We start from the raw sequence: 5,576 nt of genomic DNA on the forward strand, positions 1-5,576 counted from the left end.
CACTATTTCTTTTTGTTTGTTCTCTATTATGGTAAAATCGATCCAAAGATTATGATAATCTGACTGATGAAAAAAAGAAGGGAAATATTATATATGATACAAAAATAACAAAAATCTCTTTTGTCGGTTGATTGTATGTTAGATAATATTATTTATCCATGATGTTGCCTTTTTTTTCTTTATGATTCCTATATAATAAATGACCTACTTAACTCAGTGGTTAGAGTATTGCTTTCATACGGCGGAGTCATTGGTTAAATCAATAGTAGTGAACTTATTAGATACCATCGATCCGTGTCTAATAAGTTTTTCTACCACCTTTTTTATTGATTTCTATCTTTTCATCCTATTCTATTTCCTTTTCAATTTCAAATTTCGTTAGATAAAATCTGATTTCACTTTTGATTGTATTTGATTCTATTTAATCGGCAGAATCAAAATGGGATGTATAAACGAAAGTTCTATTTCTGCGGAAATTCTTTCGATTAACCAACTCGTTACGAAATCACTTAATAGCCTCGACTCGTGTCTAGCCCGTCTGAGAGCTAGATTTGCCTCAATTGTTTGCCTCTTGCCTTCGCTTTCCTCAAGTTAGCTTCCGCTATTTCAAGAGCTTGCTGAGCTTCTGTGGATCAATGTCACTACCCTTCTCGCATCATTTATAAAATAGTTTCATTGATGCCTATTCTAGCAAAACCACCATCAGAGCCATTGTTAACCATTGGTCGTTAAGGCATATTCTCAAATACCTATATCTACAGCTGTGGCAATAGGCGCGTGATTTGGTAATATGCCAATTTGTCCGCTTTTAGTAGATAAAATGATTTCTTTCACTTTTGAATCCCAAAAAATTGATTAGGGGTAAGTACGCAAGATTTAAGGTCATTTCTTCAATTTGCTCTCCATTTCTAAGTTCGTAGCCTTCGCAGTAGCTTCGTCGATGTTACCTACCAAATAAAAGGCCTGTTCAGGAAGACCGTCTAATTCTCCAGAAGGATCAATTTAAATCTCTAATTGTTTCTGCTAGACCAACTTATTTCCCTGGAACCGGTAAAAACTTCCGCTACGAAAAAGGGTGTGATAAGAAATGCCAGCAGCCTTGCTGCAATTTTGGTTAGTGCTGCAACCGTGCTAACATTGTAAGTGTAGGATGGCGTGGGTGATTATTCCCCATAGGTAGTGCAGGTTTGGGCAAGTGCAGGGTGGATGGAGGCAGTGCAGGGTTGGATGGATAGCATGCACATGCATTCACACATTCTCTTTCTTACTGAGGGGTAGCCAATAATTAGTATGGCTGTACCCAATGTTATTGTATGGGCTTTTACGTATGCTCTGATAGACTGTACTGTTATTTAACGGCTCTGCACTATTTCTTTTCTTTGGTATATTGACTGTTACTCTAGTAAGGATTACCTGAGTTTTCATAACTCACCCCGTTATTAACTACCAGGTATCCTAGCATTAGAGGATCGTCCTACGGGGATCGGAGATGGTCAACATACAGTCTTATTATCTTTGACTTTATTTACGTTTAGATCCGTATTGGGTTTTAATTTTTGTAATAAGGTCTTTTAGTGTTTTTCCATTTTAACTTTGGGTTCATTACATTGATTTATATCTGTTTAAGTAAATCACGAATTTCCCAAATGTTAATTGTTTTTAAAAAAAACTACGTTCCGCAACATTTCAAATGCTTCCGCAACTTAACTTTTTAACATCAAGTTTTATTAATTATTTTAAAACTAGCTTCCGTAACTAAAAGAGATTTGGGAATAAAATTATGTATTTTTCAATAAACCATGTTTAAAATTAAACAACGTAAACTAGGGTTTTATACAAGTTTTAATAACCAAAAGTTTTTTATAGGAAGGGATCTAATTAAAACATGGTTTTTGAAAAACACTTCAATGTGACACGCCAGATTCTGGCCTAACTTCTAGACGGGTTCAGGATGTTACATTTAGTGGTATCAGAGCTAGGTTACAAAACTCAGACTATCAAATGGGCTTTTAACTTTTCGGATTATAAAGTTACCTATAAATGATTTTGAAGTAAGGATTTTATCGTGTGGTTTACCGGGTCTCAGGCGCCGAATCTGTAAGTCCTTTAGATATTAGATTGTATATAAAGTTAGATCTTGCATTATTCTGTGTACGTTCTGGAAATTAGATTTTTTAAGCTATCAACAGTTAATAAACCGTAATTTATACATATTTTACCCCATGCTTAATGCATTTTATAGATGATTTTTCATTAGAATTGGTGAATTCGATGCTCCTAATGCTTTAATTTCATGTTTTATACTCAGGAAAGCATGGAGAGCAAAAGGAACGAGAAACGGGCCAAAAATGGAGAAAATTCGCCAAGTACAAATCGACACGGCCTCGACCTCCTCACACGGACAGACCACACGGCCGTGTCATTTGGCAGGCTCGAGCACGGCCTGAAGAAATCGCATATGGGCTTGTCACACGGACGTGTCCCTGCCAAGCCCAAGTTGAGTCCAATTCGGAAAAGGCTAGTTTTGAAGGCTCTTAGGCATTCCAAAGCCTATAAATACACCCTAGAGGAGGAAGAAAGGGGAGTAAGGAATTACTCCAAGAAGCCGATTGATCTATCTCAGAAGCTGGATTCACCATCAAGACTGAAGATCTCCCCTCAATTTCCCCTTCAGGGGTTTTGAGTTTTCATTATGTTTTGTATTCTTTATTATTCTGAGATGTTTTCTTATTTAGTTATGAACTAAAACCCTAAATACCTAAGGGGAATGAAACCTAAGACGAATATTATTATTATTTCTGAATTGTATGATAAATATTTAACTTGTTCTTAATTATGTGTTTTTAATTCTTGTTTTGATATCCCAGGATACTGATTCAAGATAAGCTCTTATTCGGAGGAGGAATAGACCCTGTCTAAGAGTACATTTGTCATAATTAAGCGAAGTTGTTTGCCGGCCTAGACATAGGGTGACAAGATTCTGTCAGATTAGGGTGAAACCTAATAAGGGGATCCATTGATCAAGTTAATGCAACTTTAGGGTGTTAATTAGAGAAAGGTCTCAATTATTCAATCTAGGGATTAGACGTTATTAGTCTTGAATAGGGGTAATAACATAACTTAAGGATCTCTACGGAACAAGTTGAATGAATAAATCGTCCGATTCGGAGCCAGAATAACAAGAACAGTCTACGTGGATTTTTCCTTAGGTATTGTCTTCATTCAATCAGTTTTCCCAAAAGCAATTCCCCAATTCTATTCTCTGTGAATTCTTAGTTTAGATAATTAGTTAGTTAACACAAAAACCTCTCTATTCTTAGGCTAGATAATAAAAAGACAGTCATTACTAGTACTTTTAATTCCTTTGGGTTCGATAATCTAGTCTTGCTAAAACTATACTACTGTTCGATAGGTACACTTGCCTACATCGTGATAATAGTTAGTTCAAGAACGAGTAAGTATAAATATGTAAAACCTATCACGAAATTACACGATCAAGTTTTTGGCGTCATTGTCGGGGAACTAAGATATTAGGAACACTCAATTTTTATTACTTTAGCCATTTATTTTTCTTGCACTTTAATTTATTATTATTATTATTTATTAATTTACTCTTTCCTTCTCTTGACAGGTTTTTATAGTTTATGACTAGAAGAAACCCGTCAGGACCACTACTTTTTGACGAAGAAATCGATCACACGGTTCGCAGAACCAAAGAGAAATAAGGAGAAGCTTAAGATACATAGAGAACAAGTAAGAAGACAATACTCAACCCCCAACCGAAGAGATGGCTGAAAACCAAGACAATCAGCTACCTCTTGCAATTGCGGCTAATCAAAATCCTGCTCCACGCACTATGTATGATTATGTTAAACCTTGTTTAACAGGAACTGAATCAAGCATAGTTAGACCTGCTGTAGCTGCAAATACTTTTGAATTAAAACCTAACACTATTCAAATGATACAACAATTTGTTTAGTTTGATGGTTTGCAGGATGAGGATCCCAACGCTCATTTAGCCAACTTCTTAAAACTATGTGATACATTTAAAATCAATGGCATTTCTGATGATGCCATACGTCTTCGGTTGTTTCCCTTTTCATTAAGGAACAAAGCTAAACAGTGGTTAAACTCATTACCATGAGGATTAATTACTACTTGGGAACAAATGATCGAAATTTTTTTTCTAAAATATATTCCGACAGCTAAAACAGAAAAATTACTTAATGATATCTCTTCTTTTGTGCAGATGGATTTAGAAACACTCTACGATGCATGGGAGAGATACAAGGACTTACTGAGAAGGTGCCCTCACCATGGGTTATCGCTTTGGCTCCAAGTTCAAACATTCCATAATGATCTGAATCCTTCAACTCGGCAAATGGATGATGCAGCTGCTAGCGGAACCATCAACAATAAAACACCTGAAGATGCTTATGAGTTCATAGAAGAGTTGTCACTAAATAACTATCAGTGGCAAATCATGAGGACAAAGCCAACAAAAACAGCCAACATTTATAACATCGATTCGGTCACCATGCTCTCTAATCAGGTAGAACTCTGGAATAAGAAATTTTATGGTTTTCTTAGTTCTTCGCAGGTTCACCCAGTGATGCAGTGCGAAGCAAGTGGAGGTGGAACAAGCCATTCGGAATACCAACCTTATGGCCACAACATGGATAACGAGCAATTAAATTACATGGGTAATAATCCTCGACCTCAAAACAATCCATATAGTAACACTTACAATGCCGATTGGAGGAACCATCCCAATTTTTCGTGGGGCGGTCAAGGAAATCAAAGACCACAACATTCTCCGGGTTTCCAGAAACCACCCTACTAATAGGAAAAGAAGCTGAACCTTGAAGAGATGCTCTCAATGTTTATATCGGTGTCAGGAACTCGTTTTTAGAATACCGAGACAACACTTAAAAATCAACAAACGTCGATCCAAGGGCTCGAAACTCAGATAGGCTAGCTTTCCAAACTAATCTCTGAATGACCACAAAGTAGTTTGCCAAGTAATACTGAACCCAACCTAAGGGAACAGCTCAATATGATTAATGTTCAAGATGAAGAAGGATTTGTGGAGCCTGAACCAGAACCGAGGCAAGAAACTGTAGTAAGAAAAGGTCAGGGTGAGGTAGATCAAAATACAAACAAATCGGTGAATGTCAAATATAAACCTCGTGTGCCATACCCCAACGAGACAAGGAAAGACCGCTAAGATGAACAATTTGGTAAATTCCTTAAACTCTTAAAAAAATTACATATTAACTTACCGTTTATTGAAGCCCTATCGCAGATGCCAAACCCAATGAAATTTTTAAAAGAGCTTTTATCAAATAAGCGAAAGTTGGATGAGGCGTCGTATGTGGAGCTAAACGCAGTGTGCTTAGCTATTCTGAAAAATAAGCTACAGAACAAACTAAAAGATCCAGGGAGTTTTACGATTCCTTGCTTAATTGGTAGTTTAGATGTTAATAATGCATTAGCTGATTTAGGGGCTAGTATCAACGTCATGCCTTATAAAATGTTTAAGCAACTGCGTCTCGGGAAACCCAAAGAGACTAGGA

The 5,576-nt window shown here is 36.6% G+C and overlaps 1 non-coding gene across 1 annotated transcript; it reads right to left on the reverse strand.

Annotated features, from left to right (window-relative positions):
• Positions 1–4,215: 4,215 nt before the first annotated feature.
• LOC121211794 (small nucleolar RNA R71) lies at positions 4,216–4,323 on the reverse strand. Its single transcript, XR_005907012.1, has one exon. It is a non-coding gene; the product is annotated as a small nucleolar RNA R71 (small nucleolar RNA).
• Positions 4,324–5,576: the final 1,253 nt, after the last annotated feature.

The sequence above is a fragment of the Gossypium hirsutum genome, chromosome A12 (genome assembly GCF_007990345.1).
Source record: "Gossypium hirsutum isolate 1008001.06 chromosome A12, Gossypium_hirsutum_v2.1, whole genome shotgun sequence".
Taxonomy (NCBI): domain Eukaryota; kingdom Viridiplantae; phylum Streptophyta; class Magnoliopsida; order Malvales; family Malvaceae; genus Gossypium; species Gossypium hirsutum.